Genomic DNA, 24,718 nt, shown 5'->3' on the forward strand with positions numbered 1-24,718 from the left:
ATTACTATGGGTCACAGTAATGATGTACCCAACCACGGTACCTGGCTCACCTGATGAGCAAACCTTTCAGACTTAGTGAGGACAATAATGGCCCCAGTGTGATACTTAAAGAAATCCTTCATGGCACCAGCAGCTTAAGCTTAAGCCTTGGTTATGAGAGGCAAGCTGCAGAACTCCTCAAACAGTCACAAGTAAAAGATGATAGTTTTTGCTTTTCAGGCAATCCAATGTTGCACTTATGTGACTTCTAGAGTAGTCTTACTCAACAGAACTTTACAATTGCTGCCCTGCCTGGTTTCAACTCCATGGGAAAAGATGCCCCTCTAGGACAAGCTCATCACTTTTAATCTCACTGCCATGCTGCTAACTCAAGCCTTGATTAACATTATTTTCCTCAGCCTCCTCTCTTCTCCATTTGGAGGGCTGAAAGTCAGAGTACCAAACTCCTCCCAGTGTCTTTCTTTATAGAGGTCAAAAACAGAACACTCATCTGCTGCCCTGCCTAGTTTCACTTCCACATAATAAGATGTTCCTGCATTGGGTGCCCCCTAATTTCCCATTCTCCTCTTTCTCCCCTGTACCCTCCCCTGCTTTCCTGCCTCCTTTTGTTTATTGTCTCACCCTTTAGATTGTAAGCTTCATGGAAACAGGGAATGTCTTTCTTTTTATTAATTGTATCTTCAGCACTTAGCACACAGTAGACACTTAAAAAATGTTTTTTGGAATGGAAATGTTTATTGCATTAGTCCCCTATGTGCTCTCTCTCTCTCTCTCTCACTCACTCACTCTCTTTCTCTTCCTCCTATCTGTCTGTCTATCTATCCATTTATCTATTAGAAACAAAGATTTATATGGCTTTTCACGTAGTTTCAATAGACTCTGTGTTATTCATGACTTCCATAGGACACATTTGTATATTGTCTCACCCTTTAGATTGTAAGCTTCATGGAAACAGGGAATGTCTTTCTTTTTATTAATCGTATCTCCAGCACTTAGTACACAGTAGATACTTAAAAATATTTTTTGGAATGGAAATGTTTATTGGATTAGTCTTCTATGGGAGTCTATCTAGACAATATAATGTAAACACTTCTATCCAGGTTAGCATTGACCAGATCATTGCCCTAGCTTCTTAATCATGCTCTTTTGCACTTTAGTAGCACAAATAATAATTTTTTCAACTTGATTACACTTTCCAATCATCATCTTCTTAGCAAAGAAGACCTTTTTTCCAGGAATTTGTATATCCAGGTTCAGCATGTCCCTCTCCAAAAATGAAAATTACCATTATGTCTTGAAGATCTGGTCAAATCTCGAAATTCCTTCATGACTCTCAACCTTGATTATGATCTTTCTTTTCTTTCCTTTTTTCTCTCAGGACCATTATGGATATCTGCTGCCTTTTAGATGAAAGATGTAAATGCCATATCCATATCTTATTCTATATAGATCTTTGATATTCTTCTTAGACAAAAAAGGAAATTCTACAGCTGTCTCTGGAAAGTTTGTACCTTTCTTGTCATTCAAAATGCCACTAATCTCTACCTGAGTCACAAGGAAATCATCATCTTTTCCCTTAAAAATAGAGAAACAAGCCCATCAGCAAAAAAGATTTTGCTGCCTACTACTGCCATCTTGCGAATATTTTTTGTATTCTACCCACAGAATATTGTCATCACATTTTTCCATATTGGTATCATCCAAGGTGATTTTGAGAATGTCACCCTTCTTCAGCTCCACTTCAGCAGTGCTACTACCTCTGATTAGTCTTCTTTTTTCTTTTTTTTTTTCAGGGCAATGGGGGTTAAGTGACTTGCCCAGGGTCACACAGCTAGTGTCAAGTGTCTGAAGCCGGATTTGAACTCAGGTACTCCTGAATTCAGGGCCGGTGCATTATCCACTTCAACACCTAGCTGCCCCTTACTTCTGATTAGTCTAATTCAGATCTTTGATCCATTAGTATCCAGTATCATAGCACAAGGCTGCTAGAAGATAGAATTAGCTTAGAATTTGGAATCACTCATCTCTCTACTCCAGACTTCTCCACTTCCACCTCAGAAGCCTTCTCACCAGCAAAGATGCCTCTGCCCCATCTTCTGATTAGTGATTTCTATCCAGGAATCTCCAATTAAGAAAGTGTTCAAGCCAGCCATGCTCATTCATCTCTCAGTTCTGCTCCTGACTCTCTTGATTTTACCTCATATCTCCACTCCTCCCACCTCCTGGCTTTCAGCTCCCTTTTATGAATTGCCTTCCTCCAAGATTTCTATGACTTTTCATATATTTTCAATAGGCTTTGTGTACTATCCATGATTTCCATGGGACACATTTAGATGAGCCACAATTCGTTATCACTTTCATCATTTAACATTTCCACAAAATAGGAGGTTAGGCCAATTATAAAGGTGATACTGGTGTTTCAGCAATAGATGGACTTGGAGTTCAAATGATAGATATGTTCCAGGGAAGTGTCTGCCATTACAGCATGAAATTGCTGATTCTGAATAAAAGCAAATCGTAATTTTGCAAACTTGTCATAGTTATAATTCTTCACGAACTTCTAAGCAATGAAATGCCTCTTCTTGTTGCATCACTTCTCTCTGGATACTATTTCTCAAAATCACAAATGAAAACTGCCCAGTTATATTAGAATGAGGGGACAAAGTAAAGATAGGAAAAGTTCACCTTTTATATTCTGAAAGAAACCACAAAACAAAAAATCCCTGGAATGTCACAGACAAAATCTATGACCTAAATCTATGATCTCCTACATCAAAGAAAAACATACAGCAAGCACCCAGAAAGGAGCCATTTAAGCACCAAGGCATTTAGTTTCACAAAAGACTTGGTAGCTTCTGTACTAAATGAGAGGACAAATCTATAAACAAAACCACAATGACTTACCCTACAAAGTTGACCATAGGAGAAAAGAGCAATTACAATGGAATCCACAGGACATGACAGGAAGAAACCCAGTAAGGTAACATGAATTATGAGTTAATAGTCAGAATGTGAAGTCATAACACCATCACTCAGAAGCCTACCCCTGCTAGCTTCTCTGGTCTGATGATGCACAGAATAACACAGGTTTGTGTTTAGGACCCACTCAGGGATTGCACTTCTGTTGCAGAGACTGATAGCACACCTTACCCCTTTCCTTCTTCCATTACCTTGCTACAATAAGCAGTACACATTGATTCTGCCCAGCCTTGTGAGTAGGAGGGGAAGGAACCTTTTTTTGTCTTTGCCTGGGATAGACCCTAGGTAAGGGAACCCCAAGACTGTAAAGACTCTGTAAGGAACTCTGACTGCTTTCCTCCAACCTTGCAAAGAGCAAGTCCAGCCAAAGAACTAAAGAACAGAGAGAACTGAAAAACCTTAATCCAAAGTGGCAAGCCTTTCTTTCTTTCCTTTCTTTCTTTCTTTTTTTTTTTTGGTGGCAAGTCTTTCAAAAGAAAAAAAGAATAGCAGAACAATAGACTGGGAATACAAATGTTAAAGTGAAGGACAACCTGGAAGAACAGAAGCCATTAATGTTTTTTAAAAACCACATAATCTCTATAAATTCAAAAGCCTTTGATCTTGAAGACTGGATGAATAGAGGCAACTTAAGAATCACAGGGCTCCCAGAAGTACATGACATGTTAAACCACATGAATACCATAATTCAAGAAATAATACAAGAAATCTGGTGAAAATTTCTGAATACAGACCAGTCAAAAAAAAATCTATTGATTGGGGGGCGGCTAGGTGGTGCAGTGGATAGAGCACCGGCCCTGGATTCAGGAGTACCTGAGTTCAAATCCAGCCTCAGACACTTGACACTTACTAGCTGTGTGACCCTGTGCAAGTCACTTAACCCCAATTGCCTCACTAAAAAAAAAATTGCTTGTTATTGAAATGACAGCACATAGTGCTGGTGAAGCCCAGATCAAGATAACAAACCATCAGTACAACAGCTATATCATCTTTCTTGAAGAAGCCATGAGCTTTGTCAGCTTCCATGCCAAAATTTACCCTGAGGTCCACATCTTTTAGTCTCTGGGCAAACTTTATGGTATTGTTTTGAACCTAGCCCTGTGTGGCTGAGAAGCTAGACCTGTTGCTTAGAGATGACTGGTGGCTGGCTTTAATGCCAGAGTAGGCACAGACTATTAGACGTGACAGGGAGTCCTTGGGAGGAATGGAGTCAGAAACAGCAACCATCACTTACAAATGAAGATATGTTACCTTCTCCTCACCAACACTGTTTTCTGTTTATCTAAACACGTAAAACATCATGGATATACCTTCACAGCAAACATTGCCATTTAATAGACTATGTTTTTGCAAGGAAAAGAGATAGACAAGAGGTGAGAATGATGAAAGCAATATAGGGTGCAGAGTATTGGACTGATCATAGACTTTTCCTCTCCAACATAATATTCTCATTCAACAGAAACAGTGGCCCAAAGACAAGACAACTACCAGACAACTCAATGTAAACTTGGAGGGAAAGCTGAGCCAACACACAGTTGGCAACAGTGAAGCAGAAAAGAAGTGGGAAGCATTTGAAGATTTGGTATACAGAACTACATTTATTCATCTTACAAATCTTGAAATTGGTTTGATGAAAATGATGGCAAAATTCAGAAGCTGCTAAACAACAAAAAAAAGAAACTTTAAAGGGTTTACCAGGAGGATAGTTCATTCATCTCTAAGAAGGCAGCATTTAATTCCATTAAAAGTAATGTGCAGGGGCAGCTAGGTGGCGCAGTGGATAGAGCACCGGCCCTGGAGTCAGGAGTACCTGAGTTCAAATCCGGCCTCAGACACTTAACACTTACTAGCTGTGTGACCCTGGGCAAGTCACTTAACCCCAATTGCCTCACTAAAAATTAAAAAAAAAAATAATAAAAGTAATGTGCAATTATCAGTGGCAAATATAACAAAAAAGGAAAATATTGGATGTTAAAGGGGATATGGGAAAATTGGGGTGCTGATCCACTGTTGGTGGAGTTATGAACCGATCCAACCATTCTGGAGAGCAATTTGGAATTATATCCAAGGACTATAAAACTGTGCAGACCCTTTGATCCAGCAATACCACTGCTAGGTTTATATGCTAAAGACATCCCCCAAAAGAGAAAAAGCCCTATTTGAACAAAAATATTTATAGCAGTTCTTTTTGTAGTGGTTAAGAATTGGAAATCAAAGGAGTACCCATCAATTGGGCAATACCTAAACAAGTTGTGGTATATAATTATGATGGAATATTATTGTGCTATAAGAAAAGACAAGCAGGATGATTTCAGAAAGGCTAGAAATACTTGAATAAACTGATGTATAGTGAAGTGAACACAACCAGGAGAAGGATGTGCATAGTGACAGTGATATTGTTCAGTGAAGAACTATGAATGACTTAACTATTCTTAGCAATACAATGATCCAAGACAATCCCAAAGGACTAATGATGAAGCATACTATCCACCTCCAAAGAAAGAACTGATAATGACTGAACACAGACTTAAGCATGTTATTTGTCACTTTCATTTTTAATTCAAGTTTTCTTATACAAAATGACTAATATGGTAATGTTTTACATAATTTCACATATATAACCTATATCTGCTTACTGCCTCAGGGAGGGGGGGGAGAAAGGAGGGATAGAATTTGGAACTCAAAATTTTAAATAAAATGTTTATTATTATTATTTTTAAAAGTAATGTGCAAACAAATCTTAGAGAGGTACAGGATTCTTGGTTCAGTAAGAATGCAAATTAAATTCAGTTTTATACTTATACTAATAATCTGAACCACTTTTATGATACCCTGGATGCTATTTATGGGCCAGCGACCTATGGTGCATTTTTACTATTCAGTGCTAATGGAGCTACTTTGATTAGTGATAAGGTAATGATCCTGGAGATATGGGCTGGACACTTCCACAGTGTTTTCAATAGACCATCATCAATCAATGGTGAAGCCAATGACCATATACTTCAGATTGAAGTTAATCCCTCTCTAGTCAAATTTCTTTTTTTTCTTTTTTTTTTTTTTGCGGGGCAATGGGGGTTAAGTGACTTGCCCAGGGTCACACAGCTAGTAAGTGTCAAGTGTCTGAGGCTGGATTTGAACTCAGGTACTCCTGAATCCAAGGCTGATGCTTTATCCACTGCGCCACCTAGCTGCCCCTTCTAGTCAAATTTCTAATGGAAGAAAAAGTTTTGAATGCCATTAGACTTCTTCTCATGTGGCAAAGAGCCTAGTGCTGATTCTATTCCATCTGAGATTTACAAGGCAGGGGGTCTGCTGCTCATACAAAAGCTGACTGAAATTTTCTAGGTTATGTGGCAAGAGGAGGTTATCTCTGAAGAGTTCAAGGATGCCTCCATTATCCATTTCTATAAAAATAAAGGACATTGGGGGCAGCTAGATGGCGCAGTGGTTAAAGCACCGGCCCAGGATTCAGGAGTACCTGAGTTCAAATCCGGCCTCAGACACTTGACACTTACTAGCTGTGTGACCATGGGCAAGTCACTTAACCCCCATTGCCTAAAAAAAAAAAAAAAAAAAAAAAAAAAAATAAAGGACATAGGCTCTCTTGTGACAATCACAGGGGCACCTCTCTCTTAGTCAATGGTGGCAATATTCTTACTGGAATCCTCTTTGAGAGGCTGTTTTATTTCTTAATTTCAGAATTAAAATAATTTAATTATTTTTTAAAGCTTGCTCCTTGAATTCCCCTTTTTCGTTGTGCCTTTATCCCAGAAGAAAGCCAATTCCTGCAGATATCAGAGAAGTCAGGATCCCAAGGTAGCCCCCTCCCCTACTAAATCCCTGATTATACAGCTCATCACTGATTTATATCCTCCCCCAATTACTTTCTTTTTTCCATATGCCAAAAAATCTCCTTCCTGAGTTCATGATCTCCCACTATCCAAGGTACTAATTTCCCCTAAGAGTTCCAAATCAAGTCTTCTAGATCACACCGAATACAAGTTCCCTATCTCACTTCACAGAACATCTCTCATCATTCACTGGAGCCTTCATCAGTGGAACCACCACCTCTGTGGTAGGACAGCAGTTTCCCAGCATAATTCCCCTTACCCTTACATAGCTTCCTCTCCCTACACAACCCTCACACAATATTTTTGTACTAATATTCCCCTTCTAATTTTAAAATATTCTCTTTTAATTTGCCTTCTTATATCGTAGACTTCCTAAAATATATTTTAAAGTTGAGTCAAATCAACTAGTATTTATTAAGAGCCTACCATGAGCCCTGTCACATTGTGCTAAGCACTGGCTAAACAAAGAAAGTAAAAAAAAAAAAAACAGTCCCTATTCTCAAAAAGCTTATAATCTAATGAGGAAAAGAACATGCAAACAACTATATACAAATGATATTTACACAATAAAATGGAGGGGGGTGTCTCAAAGGAAAACCATTAAGATTAAGTGGGACAGGGTCATATAAGCAACAGATAGAAGATGAGACATTTTCTCTGATCCCTACAACCTCTCAAACCTTTCCAAAACAGAAATTATGTGCCTAAGATAAAGTAACTTCAGCTGTCTCTATGGTCTAGGACAGTCACTAATCCTAAACCCCCTGAGTATCCTCCCACCTCCCACACTATAGGAGCAAGGCTACCTTAGCAGATCAAAGGACTTGACACAGGCTTACAATAAAACCCATCCCTCCACCTCAGCTTCTTGCCCATTTTCCAGTGCCATGGAAGACCCCAGATCTAGGCTGTAGAATTTTGTTTAGCCTCAGCAGCCAACTTAGCCACAGCTATTCCAGAGCAAAAGCCTGCTAGGGCTGCAACCCAGAATCATCAGTGCTGCAAAGCTCTGAACTCCTGGTGCCAGACCAGAGAACTAAGGAACAGAGAGATTAGGGCAAGGTCACAAGGTCAGGATGCCATGCAACACTCCACCAAGCCTGAGGGAAATATCACTGTATCCAACTGCTTATGGTTCTGACTACCAAAAAGTAAGTTTGGGCAGAGACATAGACTGGTGAACTATAAATTGTGAGAACTGAGATGTTTTGAGATCCAGCCCCCAAGGAAACCAAAGTCACAGGGGAGGGAGTCAGAAAGTGAGTGATAAGGCTCAACCAATATAATAAAAATGATAATTCTACCTAAATGTATTTATTCAGTAACATATCAATCAAATTACAAAAATATACATTTATAGAGTTAAAAAACAATATCAAAATTCATCTGGGAGAATGAAAGGTCAATACATAATTGTTGCTGCTGTTGTTCTTCATTTTCTAAGAGGACCAATGTGTTGTCTTGAATTATGCATGAATTGAATTTAAATGAGGTAGAATTGCATAGTTATCAGCCTGATTCCCTCTTCCAGAGTTATCAAAGTTGAGTGGTAAGACAAAAATCAGGATGACTGGCAATGGCCCAGGACACAATGGATGATGTCCTTAGTGTTTTTGTTGTCTACTAAGTTCTAAGTACTCCATACTACCTGTTTCAGCTGCCTTCATGACTCTTGGAATACATTTTTCTCATCCAACAATTCTGTTGGGGGAAATCTTCACACACTTGGGGGAGACATCCCCTACTTCACCAATAGGTTTGAGATATATTGGTTACCCTCAACCTGGTTTAGTCTGTCTACCAATATGGTTTTTACCAGGGCATAGTTGCTGCACGTGCTACAGCTCCTTGGAGCTACAGCTGAGAGTTGGAGGACAGTTGAACACCAAACATGGATGAGCAGCACTGAAAAGAGATTGGCAAGCTCTCATGCCAGAGGTATTAGTTTTCCCTGAACTCTCCATACACCCCAATACACAATAGTAAATGGCTATAATAACCTGGTGTTTGAAAAACCCAAAGAGCCAAGATTTGGGGCCAAGAAATCACTTTGTTGGGAAAAAATTGTTGGGAAAACTGGAAATCAGAAAGTAGGTAAAGACTGACACCTCACACTGTATACCAAGATAAGGTCAATAGGGGTACATTACTTAGACATAAAGGGTGATACCATAAGCAAATTAGGATAGCATGAAATACTGTATATGTCAGATTTATGGATAATGGAATAATTTATGACCAAACAAGAGATAGAGAGGATTATGGGATAGAAAATGGATAATTTTGATTACATCAAATTTAAATTTTTTTGCAAAAAACCCAATATGGCCAAAATTAGAACAAAAACAAGAAATTAGGTGGGAAATTTACAGCAAGTTTCTCTGACAAGGCCTCATTTCTCAAATATATAGAGAACTAAGTGAAATGTATAAGAATACAAGTCATTTCCCAATAGATAAATGCTCAAAGGATGTGAAAATTCAGTTTTCAGACAAGGAAATCAAAGCCATCTACATCATATGAAAAAAATGCTCAAAATCACTATGAATTAGAGAAATGCATATTAAAACAACTCTGAGGTACCACATCATACCTATCAGATTGGCTAATAAGATGAGGGAAAAAGCATTGGAGGGGATAGGAAAAAATAGGGATACTAATGCATTGTTAGTGGAGTTGTGAACTGATCCAACCATTCTGGAGAGCATTTTGCAAGTATCCCTAAAGGATTATAAAACTCAGCATACCCTTTGATCCAGCAATACCAATATTAGGTGTCTTCCCCAAAGAGATCAAAGAAATGGGAAAATGACCTATATTACAAAATATTTATAGTAGCTCTTTTTGTGGTAACAAAGAATTGGAAATCAAGGGGATGCCCATCAATTGGAGCATGGCTGAACAAGTTGTGGTATCTGATTGTGTTGCAATACTATTGTGTTCTAAGATATGATGGGCAGAATGCTTTCAAGAAAACCTGGAAAAACTTACATGACGATGCAAAGTGAAATGAGCAGAAGCAAGAGACACTGTACACAGTAATAGCAATATTGTAAAATGGTCAACTGTAAATCACTTAGCTATTCTCAGAAATACAATGATCCAAGACAATTCTGAGGGACTTATGATAAAAATGCTTTCTACCTCCAAAGAAAGAATTGATGGAGTCTGAATGCAGATTGAAATATATTTTTTAAACTTTATTATTCTCATTTGGTTTTGGTCTGCATTTTCTTTTGCAATATGGCTAATATGGGAAAGTTTTGTTTGACTGATAATCTATATCAAATTTATTGCTTTCTCAAAGAAGGGGGAGGAAAGGAAGAGAGGGAGAGAAAATGGAACTCAAAATGTTTAAAAATATATTAAAATTCTTTGTTTACATGTAATTGGGAGGGGGTGAGGAATGAAAATGAGTGATAAAGAAATAAGGTGGTAAGGTAGAAAGACTGAAATTACCAAAGTGCTTAACCCTAGAGGGAAAAAGGATGTTATATAATAAAAAAAAGAGTTTGAAATATTTTTTAGAAAGAAAACCAAAACTGAAGAGATTGTTTGCTTTTTGAACATTCCAAACAGCAGATGTGCATGAGGAGTAAATAAACACAGTAGGCAAGGACAACAACAGTAACAGCATGACAACAAAATTACAGTCAGAGATTTCTTTCTAAATGTACGTAAGGAGAGAAAAGTGAAGATGGAAACTGACAGATATAACAAGTAAAGAGGTAGATAGGGAGCATTATAGACAAACCTGGTGACTCTCTACAAGTAAATCAATGCTTTTTGTGGGACTACATTTCATGGAATTCTACATGTAAGGTGGGGAGGAGAGCAGGAAGAGATGAATGTGTGATGCACCAGGGTCAAATTGAGGGCTAGCAATGAGGGGAAAGTGACCTCTGTGATCTGAGAAAGAGAAAAGCTTACAGGTGAGTAGGTAAAGAGCATGTGAAGCATTCCATTGATGAATGCTCCTATGGGTGAAGAAAGATGGTCAGTGAAGGCAGATCAGGACCTTACACTGAATAAGGCTTGGGGGATTTGGTTCTAGAAAAGTCTATTTGTCATACATTAGGGTTGAAGGGTTGGAACCCCTGGAGGTAACTGGTACCCAGAGGAATGGGAGAGCACAGACATAAAGAGGAAATTTTCAAGCAAACGTAGGAGGCAAAAAATCAACAAGGAAGGCTATAGATCTGTGGTAGATTTCATAATCAGAAATTGGGGGCAGGGGTGACTCTCATGAGACACCTTAAATAATTGGCATTGTCTTAGGAGTAAGACTCTGGAAAAAGAGAATCCATGGCACAATCACTATAGGGCAGGGGAAGAAAATACCTAGAGGTAGAACCTGGAATGGATATCTTAGAAATTTAAGTGCCACGAGGAATAGAGTAAAGAGAAACCTGAAAGTTATAGTGGTTGTGAATCAGAGAATGAGGGTCTAGAATAGACATAAAGAGAAAGTAAGTGAAATCCTTTTTGGAAAGGGGAACAAAAAACAGAATTAAAAAAAAAAACTAATGAACAAGAACTAGCTAAGGGGAAAAGAAAGGAGAATACACTTGACTGAGAAGCAAAAAGAGGTGAATGAAATATGTAATCAGATAAAAGCAGGAGAGAAAAAGAAACTGATAAACAAAACCTTAAAGGAGAAAGGGTGACAAATGAGAATATGTAAATAGAGGTGAGGGAAAGAGGGCCAGTGAGAACAGGGCCACCATAAAAAATTATTAAAGTACAATAATTGAAGTAATATAATAATGTGTTTATAGCAGAAGGAAAAAATTTAAACTTGAAAAAAATTTATAGACAAATGGAGGAAAATATAAGTCTAATTTATAGCTTTAAATGTAAATGGATTAAACAATCCAATAAAATAAAAAAGAGTGACAGATGGGTTTTAAAAACTCCAAAACCTGGGGCAGCTAAGTGGCACAGTGGATAAAGCACCGGCTCTGGATTCAGGAGGACCTGAGTTCAAATCCGGCCTCAGACCCTTGACACTTACTAGCTGTGTGACCCTGGGCAAGTCACTTAACCCTCATTGCTCTGTCCAAAAACAAACAAAAAAACCCAAAACAAAACCCCCAAAATCCAAAACCCTACAATCTGTTACTTACAAGACAACCATTCAAAAACAGACAGGCAGAAAAAGAACTAAAGGAATGGCTGGGAGGGGGGGATATTACTATGTATCAAGTGAGTTATAATATAATACAATTATAATATAACATAATATATGATAATAATATGAAAATGACAATTTTACCAAAATTAATTTATATTTTTTATGCTCTACCAATCAAATTACCAAGGGCATACTTTACAGAACTTGATAAAATAATAGCAAAATTCTTTGGAAAAACAAAAGATCTAGAATATCCAAGGTAATAATTAATGAAGAATAGTATTGCCAGAACTCAAACTACATTATAAAGCAGCAGTCAACAAACAATCTGGTACTGGTTAAAGAATAGAAAAATAAATCAATGCAACAGACCTGACAAGAGAGATTAAGAAACAATAGAACTCGATATCCCAGTGTTTGATAAAATAAAAAACATATTATCTAGGGAAAATCTCCCTATTTGATAAAAATTGCTGGTAGAAATGGAAAGCTGTCTGGCAGACATTAGGCTTAGACCAACGCCTTACATCAAACTCCACAATATATTCTAAATGAATATGTGGCCTTAATAATAAAGGTCATAATGTATAAAAAAAACTTACAAAAGAATCAGTTCATGTACATCTCACAGTGATAAGTAGGAGAGGTATATCAATCAAGAGATAGAGACCATTACAAAAGATATAACTTAATTTTGATTACTTGAAACTGAAAAGCTTCTGAACAGACAACATTAATGTATCTAGGATAAGAAGGGAAATAGCCTAATGGGGAAAACATGACATTTCTCTGATAAGGGTTTGATATCATATATATGTATTATATGTATAGGCATATATATGCAATTTATGTAAATATATAGCCATACCCCAAATGATAAGTGGTTGAAAGGCTTGAACAAATAATTCTCAAAAGAAGAACTGCAAAATATTCACAACCACATGAAAGGATGCTCCAGATCACAAATAATAAGAGAAATACAAAACAATCCTGAGGTTTTACTTCATACTCTGCAAAGAGGCAAAAATGACAAAAATAGCAACAGTCAACACTGGAAATGTTATGGAATGATAGGTACACTGACACATTGTTGGTGAAGCTGTGAAGTGGTACATTTTGGAGAGTAATTTAGAACTTTGCAAATAAAATTACTAAAATGTCCATATTCTTTGAACCAGAGATTCCATTCTTGGGATTATAACCCAAGGAAGACATTGATAAGAAAATCATCCCCTTATATACCAATAAAGTTATAGAAATATGGTTTGTAATAGCCAAGAATTGGAAATAAGGTAGATGCCCATCAATTGGGGAATGGCTAAACAAATTGTGGTACATGAATGTAATGAATTATTACTGTGCTATAAGAAATTGTATTTGAGATGAATACAGAGAAGTATAGAAAGATCTGTGGTGAGAAAAAAAAAGTAAGCAGAACCAAGAAAATAATATAAACTATAATTACTACAATGTAAATGGACAGACCAACTATACACCCTCAAATGAAAAGTAAATGTAACAAAATTATAAAAATCAAACAGAGGGCAGCTAGGTGGCGAAGTGGATAAAGCACTGGCCCTGGATTCAGGAGGACCTGAGTTCAAATCTAGCCTCAGACACTTAACACTAGCTGTGTGACTCTGGGCAAGTCACAACCCCAACTGCCTCACCAAAAAAATAAATAAATAAATAAATAAATGAAATCAAACAGGACTTGAATAAAGAGATATGAGAAAGTACCCCAATCTACCCTTTGTGGAGGTGGGAGGTACAGAGGTATTACAAACACATTGTACATTTTTTCAGACTTTTTCATTGTATCAATAAATTCTTACCTTTTTTCTCTCTAAAAAATTACTATTTGTCATATGGAATTGTTCTCTGGAAAGGGTAGGAGGGAGTATGCATTGGATTCTATGGTGTTGTAAGAAACATATTATCACTAATAACATTAATAAAGTAAAAATCCTCAAAAAGGTTAAGGAGGACAAGACAGTTTTTTATAGAATATGTGACTTTAGCTGAGCCAAAGAAGCCATGAGGTAAAGATGAGGAAGAAGAGAGTCACAGGCATGGGGAAGAGCCAGTAAAAATGTCTAGAGTTGAGAGATGGCATTTCTTTTTCGAGGAACAGCAAGGAGTCACAAAGTACATGGAAATAAGAAGAATATGAGGATTGGAAAGGGAGGAAGGTCCTGGTTATGGAGGGCTTTAAAAGCCAAACAACAGCATTTTATACTAGATTACAGAGGTAACAGTGAGCCACTGAAATGGAGGGTGATATGGTTAGATCTGTACTTTAAGAAGTTCAATTTCACACCTGACTAGAAGATAGATTGTAGTGCGGAAAGACTAAACCAATGAGTAGGCGGTTGCAATAGGCCTATACCAAAGTAGTTACAATATCAGCAGGAAAGAATTTTTACTGCTGTCTTTTGTTTTTATATTGCCTATATTTCCCCCATAACACTCTCTCTCCCAGATAATCATCCCATATAACCAATTATATTTTAAAAAATAATAAAAAGAGGAAGAAGACACAAAATTCAGCAAAATAAAATGTTAATTGACATTATATTCAATTTTCCATACCATTGATCCCTGTCACCCACCTCTGAAAAGGAAGAGAGGGAGATGACTTCACATGTCTCTTTTTTGGGCAAAATTTGTTCCTTACAATTTTGAAACATTCATTTTATTGTTTTGTGGTTGTTGCCATTTCCATTTTCATCATTGTGGTCACTGGGCATTTTGTTTTCTGGGCCTGCTTATTTCACTTTGCATCAATCTTTCCATGTTCCTGTAGTTATTATATTTGTTAAAGCACAAATTAAAGCATAGTAATACTACATTACTAACTACAAAATGTGTGCTTATACTTCCACCTTTCTTCCAACACTCACTCTTCCTACATTCATCATCTTTGCCATTTTGTTGAATGTTAAGTGAAAACTCATGGTTGCTTTGATTTATATTTCTTTTATTAGGAGTGATTTAGATCATTCTTTCATTTTATTGTCAATAGTTAACAGTTGTTTATTTGGAAACTTTTTCACATCTTTTGACAACTTTCTGTTGAGGAATGTTTTTTGCTCTTTTATATTTCTATTATATGTTCATATTGTTTGGATATCTAAACCTTTTAAAAGATATTTAATACAAAGATTTTGATTTTTTTACCCCAGTTGATTTCTTCACTTCTTATATTAGATGCATTCATTTTGTTTGTTCAAAAGTTTTTCAATTTCATATAATCAAAATTATCTATTTTGTTTTTCTAACAGCCTCTACACCATTAGGCCATTAGTGCGATAGAACCAATATTAAAGTTTCCTCCTCTCCCTTTTCTTCCTTCTCCCCCTCAACAAAGGTTAGGAAAAGTAATGAAACCAGGACTTAATTGATTCAGTCTGCAGGACAAGGCTTAAGCTATTCTTCCCCTTGGCATAGCTTCCTGGTGGCCCCTAGATGTGTTGAAGTTGCTTTCTAATCATCTAGAGGTATAGCAAACAAGTCCTACCCATAGATGGAGGAGAGGATGGTTAGGAGTGCAGGTGACCTCTAGTGAATCTCTGAAGACCATTCGTGGCACCAAAATCTGTCCTACTGAACAAATGTATTTCTATATATAAAGGAGCATAGTTGTGTGTAGAGAAACTAAGTACCACTGTATTCTCATTGGATATCCTCCTGTATCAGAACTAAGTAAACTTCTTTCTACTACCTGTTGAATGACTTATGAGTGTCTCGTTTCATCCTAACATCAAAACAAAGTACTGGCATTAGGCCTTACCCTTCACTTTGGTTAAGAATGTATCTCCTACTCATAGCTGTAGAAGGTATATGATTTGTTTTTCTTCTAATTTTTTATGATATATATGACCTTTAATATTCAGGCAATCTAACCATTTTGAATACATTGTGGGATATGATATGATATGATATTGGCCTAAGTCTGATTTCTGAAAATATTTCTTGTCAATTGAGAAGGGTTTCTTTTTCTCTATGTAGTATGTGCTTTTGGGTTATTGAGTGTGATTATTTTGGATTATCTCTTGTCTAGACTTTTCCCTTTACTTTTCTGTATTTAAGTCAGTAGCAAACACCTTTGAAAAACGCTTTTTTATATTATTTTGACTTTTGAAAGTGCTATTTCACTTTTATTTCTACATTGATATTATACATCCTTTGTTGCATTAAGTGTCCCTCTTCTATTTTGATTATTACAGCATTAAATTTGTAAATTAATATTAGTAGAAGTGTTTTTATTCTCTTGGTATGGCCCAGCCAAGGGCACTAAATCTTTGCCCAGGTACTTAAGTTTTTTATTTCTTTTTTTGGAGTAATTGTGTCAGGAAGTCTAAACATTTATTGCCTTTCCTCTGCCATCTTGGCTCCGCCCAAAAAGGAACCAGTTTTTTTATTTCTTTTTTTTTTTTGCGGGGCTTTGGGGGTTAAGTGATTTGCCCAGGGTCACACAGCTAGTAAGAGTCAAGTGTCTGAGGCCGGATTTGAACTCAGGTACTCCTGAATCCAGGGCCGGTGCTTCATCCACTGCACCACCTTGCTGCCCCCTTTTTATTTCTTTAAGAAGAATTTTGCAATTGAATCTATTGGCTCTCCAATATTTTATTCATCTTAAAAATTATTTCAAATGTGATTTCCCTTTCTCTCATTGCATCTTGGATTTTGTCTTTATATCACCACCACTACCATCTTCATAATGTAACGATTGGAATGACGCCACCTGCTGGAGAGCTACTGCAGGAAAGTTAAGCCATGAGAAGAAGGCACCCGAGGGCGCCCATACTGTTAATTTCAAAATGTAGATGTAATAGCATAGAAATCCTTTGTAACCTCTCAACTGAAATTATTTCTCTGAGTGAATTTAGAACACTTTTGATTCCGATATCTAAAATCCCCAATACTCATATCAATACCTTGCTGCTTACTTCTACATTCCTGCAAAATAAGTCTTCTTGAAATATGATGATTATCATTTTTATTCAGTTTAAGTTTGTCTTCTTTAACCCCTCTATTTTCTGTGTTGGTCCTTTCATAATATAAATGCTTTATAAGGTTACTAATTAAAGACAAAAGCAGGTTAACAAAATTATGAACAAAACGAGCATAATTGGGACTTAAAGGGTTTTCCAAGGTTGGTTTTGGAGAACCACAGCAGTTCAAGTCAGAATCACAGCCAGGCTGGGGGAGGGCTGAGCCTGACTGCTCTGGTAACTGAGTAGAAGCTGCAAACGCAGGTAGAGAAAGCTGCACATGCTTAGATCTCTGGACTTCCCTGGCAGGAGAATTAAGAAGCTTGGTGACAGAGGAGGGGGAGGAGGTGGGGTCCTGAGAGGAAGGAAGGGACTAGGGCAATTTGAATCAGGCTTGGTTTGGAACTCAGACCTGGTTTCTCCTTCCCTTGCTTCTAGGGGATTAAAGGCTTTTAGAGGCTGAGTCATTGCCTCCAAGCATGCAAAATTAGAGCAACAATTAGTGTTAGAATTTGGAAAAGCTGCAGCAGTCAGAGGTTTCTCTGAAAAGGCATGGTTGGGAGAGGGGGGGATATTTATATTCCCTCATGTGAGCACCTTGCTCGCTCTTCTAACAAAAATAAAAATAAAAATAGAAAATCCACAAAAACAAAGCATTAACATGATCTTATCCCCCATTTGTCTGATTAAACAGACTAAAATCAGAAATAGGGTACTTGGGGAGTTGAAAAAACCCATTTGAAAATTAAAATAGAAAACAGCCGGTACTTAACAGTACTTCAGATTTAAAGGGGCAGGGTAGGGGAAATTTCTTACCCAACCGGAAGATCAGATGATGGAGGTTTCAGCTTTCCTCTTCATGGTCAGCCATCTGTAAGGAGCTAAAATTCTAGCTAGTCTGTCTAAAATATATAATGAGTGGTCACCAATAAATTATAAGCTTTAGCAAGAGTTAGACTTTTAAGCATTTATTAAGGAGAATAAGAATTTGGTGAAGAGAAAGAGAAAGGCCTAGATTCATCTATCTATTAAAGGGAGAGCACATTTCTAGCTCCACTCTCCACCAGAGTCCTGACGAAAGAGAGCAAGAGAGCCAGCCTCACCTCTTCTTCCTTCCACAGGCAAACATCACTTCCTGATGCCAAAGAAAAGACACATGGTTTGCCCTCAGGTGCCTTCTCCTCATGGCTGAGCTTTCCTATAGTAGCTCCCCAGCAGGTGGCATCATTCCAATCATTACAATAGCTAACATGTAGGAAACACTTTATAAATTGCAAAGCACTTTACAAATATTTCATTTGATCCTCACACAACCCTGGGAAGTAGTTGTGATTATTATCACCATTTTACAGGTGAAGAAACTGAAAAAGACAGAAGTTAATTGATTTGGCCAGGGTCACATAGTTTACAAGAACCTGCAGCCAGATTTGAACTTAGATTTTCCTAACTCTAGATTCAGGGTTCTAGATATAGTACCACTTAGCTGCTAATATGGTTGTATTGTGTGGGAGAATTTTTGTAGCCTGCAACTTTGCTGAAGCTAATTATTGTCACAGTTTCTTATTCTCTAGGATTTTCTAAGTAAACCACCAAGTTATTAACAAATGGGTTTTTTTTTTAAATCTCCTCTGCCTATCTTTACACCTTTCTTTTTATTCTTGTATTATTGCTATTGTTAGCATTTCCAGAACTTTATCAAATAAGAGTGGAGAGAATAGGAATCTTTGCTTTGCTTATTTTTGCATTTGTATGGGAAGTTTCTTTTTTATTTATATAGATACTTTTGTAGTTATTTTTGTTTTATTTTTTGACTTTCTAATTTTTAAAAATGCATATTAAGTTCTTGGTACTCTTTGCTATTTTGTTAATATTTAAGTTTAAGGCTTTATAAAGAATATTTCTTCTCATTCCAAATGGTTTGCTTTTATTTCCTCCAGAGATATCAATGTGAGAAAAGTAGAAATTTACATATCTTTGTGAAGCTTAAAAAATCTAACTCTGATGTCTAAAATCTAATGTGTAGTCACCTTAAATTAGAAGCTTTAGCACCAGTCTTTGGACATTAAACATTTATTAAAGTACATTAGGGGTTAGCAAAGAGAGAGAGGAAAAGCCGCCTTCATCTAGCTATCTAAGGGAGAGAATGCCCTCAGTTCCACCAGAAACCCCCTGTCAAACCAGAAGAGCAGTCTACACACACAGCTAGGCTTTCTTAACTTTCTGAGCTAAGTGTTCTCTCTTTACTAATATTTGGTATGCTTTAATAAATGCTTAATGCTCAAAACTGGTGCTGAGGCTTCTAATTAATAAGTAGCACTATATTAGAAACCCCAGCCAATTTTCCCCAAACTTAGGACAAAAATAAGGTAACCTTGGGGGGCAGCGAGGTGGCGCAGTGGATAAAGCACTAGCCCTGGATTCAGGAGTACCTGAGTTCAAATCCGGCCTCAGACACTTGATACTTACTAGCTGTGTGACCCTGGGCAAGTCACTTAACCCCCATTGCCCTGCAAAAAAACAAACAAACAAAAAAAAGAAATAAGGTGACCACATATAGTTTTACATGTCACACCCTTCCAGGAACATTGTGAACCTTCCATCCAATTGAGGAAAGGAGGGGAGGAACTTGTGCACTAGGAGTAGGAATATAAACTTGTCTTTGGCTTTGCTCAGAGCAGGGATGGCATTCTTACAAGAATGCAATAAAAACCCTTCATCCATACTCCATTGCAAGTCTGATTATTTGTAAGTACTTGTTACTTCCAACAATTGAGAACAACACAAAACTGAAAGAAATATAATTATTGTGTTCCAAACAGTTACTTGACTTCAATGGAACTTGAAATCCAGATCAATAATTTGTTCCTCAGAGAAATTATAGAGTTTATTTTGCTGGGATTCTAGTAATTTTCATGTGAGCAATGAGCACACCAAAGATTAGATTTCTATGTTCTATGCAAAGACTACAGTCATTTCAGTAGAATGAAATCACAAGGAAATTTCTCTAAGCCATGAGGAATACAGCAAAAGTCTCTTTACCAAGGAATTATTGACCAGATTCTTTGATTCCCATAGGTTACATAGAGATCTTCCCAAAGGCTTTTTATGATTCCTGCTAAATGCAGAAATGTGACATGAAATGAATGCCTAATAAGATAATTTGATGAAGGTCCTGAAGAAAATGAATGGGAATTACGTATCTTGCTTTTCTCTAGGAGTATGTCTGCTTTGGAAACCATACTGACACAAAGGGAATGAATCTGGTATATTCCAAGCTATTTATTTGACTTCACGTATCTATACCATTTCTACCACTATGTTAAGGCCTTTTTAGTTACTTTTGCATTTTGCCTTCTAAAATAAGTCATTATCTTGCAGACAATTTTCTCAACGCAAGTAAAGATTTCATTAGCATGAATTGAGAGAAAAAGATGGCTTTGTTTGATTGCAACTAGAATACTTGATTTGGAGTTTTATAATATATTTAATTCAAATAATGGAAGAAATTCCTGGTTGGTCACAGACATTCCTGTATATTTTTTATCATTCCAAATGATTTGACTTTATTGCCTCTATAGATATCAATGTGACATAGCTGGAAATTTGAAGAAGATACTCCTGAAACTAAAAGACTGAAATATATCTTACCTTCTTTGAGGCAGTATGCCATTCCTTTGTATTTAAGTAACTTGTTCCATTGATTAAGAACTATTAAGAGCCAAAAAAATAAATAAATAAAACCATTGAGTTCAAATACAGTTAGTCGATTTCAGCATGGAACTAGATGTCCAGGTTGGTACTTTATTCTTTAGATAAGTCAGAGTCTCTTTTGCTGAAGTTCTGAGAATTCTCATATAAGCAACAAGTATACTGAATATAAGATTTGTTCATATTTTATGGAAAGACTAAAGTAATTATAATAGGGAGGAATCACAAAATCACCATGAGGAATATAGCCAAAGGGTCTTTGGCACACAATACTCCAAGACAATAACCACATTTTTTGATTTCCATAGACTACACAGAGATTTTAAAGGCTTTCCACAATTCCTCCTAAAGGAAGTAATATGATAGGAAGCAGATAGTGGGACAGGCTGATGGAGGAAGGTCCTAATGAAAATGAATGGGATTTAAGGGTCTTGCTTTCTTTTAAGAATATGTCTTTTGGGAGCAGCTAAGTGGCACAGTGGATAGAGCACCGCCCTGGAGTCAGGAGTACCTGGGTTCAAATCCGGCCTTAGACACTTAACACTTACTAGTTGTGTGACCCTGGGCAAGTCACTTAACCCCAATTGCCTCACTAAAAAAAATTAAAAAAAAAAAAGAATATGTCTTTCCTTACATGGACATAATATAATGTTTCTGAACAATTGGAAACCATCCCAACAGATAGGGAGTAAATTCAGTATACTGGAGGCCATTTATTTGATTTCAGGTATTTCCTATATTTCCAACATTCCTTTGAATTACCTTTGTGTTTATGTGCTGAAAAAAAAAAGTTATTCTCATGCAGGCAATTTCCTCAAAAAAAGGAAAATATTCAGAAGTATCTGGAAAGACTTGTATGAACTGATGTTTAGTGAAGTGAGCAGAACCAAGAGAATGCTGTGCACAGAGACAGCAGTATTGTTTGATGAAGAACTGAATGACAATTATTTTTAGCAATTAAATGATAAAGAATACTATCCACCTCCAAAGAAAGAACTAATATTGATTGAACACAGACTTAGCTTTGCCAGGTAACTTACTCTTGTTTGCAAGCCCATCTTCTTTTCTTTTCAAGATAAAATGTTCCAAGCCCTTCAGTCTTTTAATGTAGAAGCTGCCAGAGCTTGTGTTATCCTGTCACTCCATAGTATTTAAATTGTTGGGTTTTTTCTTGTTACTTATACTATTTTCTCCTTAACCTGGGAGCTTTAAAACTTGGCTGTACCTTTCCTTTAAGTTTTCATCTTGAGATCTCTTTCAGGTGATGATTTATGGATTTTTTTTCTATTTCTCTTTTCCTCTCTCATTCTAGTACTTCAGGGCAATTTTCCTTAATAAGTTCTTTTAATATCCTATCTAGACCCTGTGAGAATTGGAATGATACCCCCTTCTGGGAAAGATATTGCAGAGAAGCTCCACCATGAGGAGAAAGCATGCGGTTTAGAAACCATGTGACTTTAGCATCCGGAAGTTACCCGGTGTCCGGAAGTTGCCGGTGTCTGGAAGTTACATCTATAGAACCCCCACCGTGGGACCTGTCATTCAGAGCTACCAACCAATTAGCTTGGAGCTGTGTGTGTGTGGATGGCCCTGTTTCCAGTTTCACAAGGCGGGTTCTGGAAGAAGTCCTGGAGGAGGGACTTTTCAGTGAGAGACTTCGGTAGGGGAGTAAGAGACAGGCAGGATAGGGAGAGCAAGCAAAATTTCACACTTGATCCACGTTTCTCTTTACTAACCCCTAATTTACTTTAATAAATACTTAATGCCCAAAGATTGGTGCTATATGTTTTCTAATTTAAGGCAACCACTCATTAGATTTTAGACATCATAGCTAGAATTTTAGTCCCTTAGAACCCTTTTTTGTTTATCATAACTCTCAGGTAATCCAACAATTCTTATGTTATCACTCCTCAATCTGTTTTTCAGGTTGGTTGTTTTTTCTGAGTTGTTTTACATTCTCTTCTATTTTTCATTCTTTTGATTTTGTCTTGTTTTTTCTTATTGTCTTATAACATCATTAGCTTCCTCTTGCCCAATTCTAGTTTTTAAGAAGCTATTTTCTTCCTTAAGTTTTTGGATCTTGTAAGAAATACCACTCCAATAACTTCTGGAACTCAGCATTGGTGATGTATCAAAGGCTCATTTAGTCATTCTGGTGAGAATGGGTTACCCCTAGAGTGAATAAGGATGCAGGCTTGCAGGCCTGTTTTTATCTCTTCCTATCCCTAATGGTGATTGGCTCTTCTTCTAGGGTTACAATCTATGCATAGGAACTGGCTAATTAATCTAACTCAGCATTCCCTCCCCTTTGTATTGATTTTCTCATGGGAACTTCCCTTGGGAAGTTCTTCTCTATTTGAATTGACCCCCCATGTGTGGATATTAGCATTTGAGTATCTGCTTCTATTCTCAAGCTGAATATGAATCCACTTTCCCAGACACTAAATCACCTGTAGGTGTATTTCTAGACAGTTCTAATCAACTTCATTCCCACTGAGAGGAATCAACATTTTTTCACAGATCTCTTTTTCCAATTGGTGGACTTTTTTTCATAATTTTCTTAATTTTCTTGGATTGCTCTTACTTTTTTTCTAATTTTTTCCTAAATCTCTCTCATTTGATTTTTAAAGTCCTTTTTAAGATCTTCCAAGAGTGTTTTTGGACTTGTGACCATTTAGCATTTTTCTTTGATGTAGGAGTAGGGATTTTTTAGCTTCATTATCTTCTGCATATGAACTCAGATCTTCTCTATCCCCATGGCAAAGATCTATGATCAGGTTCTTTCTCCTTTCATTGTTGTTATTATTTAGAGGCTTATTTTATAATCCAGTTCTAGTCCAGAGGTGTACGTATGATGCCCCAGGCTTCAGGTTTTATGTACTGTGGTTTTCTAAGCTCTGTTTAGGAGTCAGATCTGCCCCAGGGCCACAGCAAGCCCCAACTACTCAGTCACTTGCAAAGGCTCTTATTCCCTGCTGTCCCTCTCATGGCTATGAACTTCAGCTCACCCCTCTGCCTAAGAGTGGAAACTGAAACCAGGGACTCTGTTCTTCTGTCAGTGCCCACAAACAGCAGGGTCCTTGCCCCTCTGCTACCCCACTCATTGGGCATGTGCTTACTCTTCCTGGACCTCAGTTATAGCCCAGACCATGTCTGGTCAGTGCATCTGTCCCTGGAGTCCAGCAACTGGGGAGAATCCTCCAATCTTCCCCTGCTCAACTGGCTGACCCCCCCCCCACCCCCCCCATACATAACCACAAGGTGAAAGGTCTTAAAGCTGAGGCTGCCAATTGGCCCCAGGACTTGTTTGTTGATTCAGTGGAGTCTGTCTGGAGGTGTTTGCACTTCAATCAGGTCAAACCTCCTCTACCCCAGGAGGTTGGGTCATAAGGTCCCAGTTCTTTTAGGAAGGCAACTGTTTTACCCTGAATTTTAATTATTTCTGCCACACAAAAATATATTTGAAGCAATATTTTTATCATGTTTGTGGAAGTATTTCCAAGTTTGGTGTTTCCTGTCTTACTTTGCCGTCTTCTCAAAATCCTCCTGCAATTAGGTGTGTTGTTTAAAATCTAAATGTGGGTGGGCAGCTAGGTGGCGCAGTGGATAGAGCACCGGCCCTGGAGTCAGGAGTATCTGAGTTCAAATCCGACCTCAGACACTTAACACTTACTAGCTGTGTGACCCTGGGCAAGTCACTCAACCCCAATTGCCTCACTAAAAAAAAAAAAAAAAAAAAAAATCTAAATGTGGGTTCTAATCTGCCCCCCCCTTTCCCAGTTTTGGGGAGGAAACTGGCTAAAATCACTGATAAATTCAACAAGAGTTTAGGCTTTTAAGGATTTATTAAAATATATTATAAATTAGTGAAGAGAGAGAGAGAGAGAGGGATTGAGAACAGATTCCTTATAGCATGGAGATCCTGGCTTGGATCTATTCAGTATAGTCAGAGAGAAAGAAATCTTCCTTTTCCTAGCAGCCCACATGAAATCCCTCACCATGACAAAAGTACTGAATGACTGGGGGACCCTCCTTTTTCTCCCATCTGC

At 37.3% G+C, this 24,718-nt stretch overlaps 1 pseudogene; it reads right to left on the reverse strand.

Annotated features, from left to right (window-relative positions):
* Positions 1 to 1,116: 1,116 nt before the first annotated feature.
* LOC122750473 overlaps positions 1,117 to 24,718 on the reverse strand; it is a 54,459-nt pseudogene continuing 30,857 nt past the window's right edge.

This window comes from Dromiciops gliroides, chromosome 1 (assembly GCF_019393635.1).
Source record: "Dromiciops gliroides isolate mDroGli1 chromosome 1, mDroGli1.pri, whole genome shotgun sequence".
Lineage (NCBI taxonomy): Eukaryota > Metazoa > Chordata > Mammalia > Microbiotheria > Microbiotheriidae > Dromiciops > Dromiciops gliroides.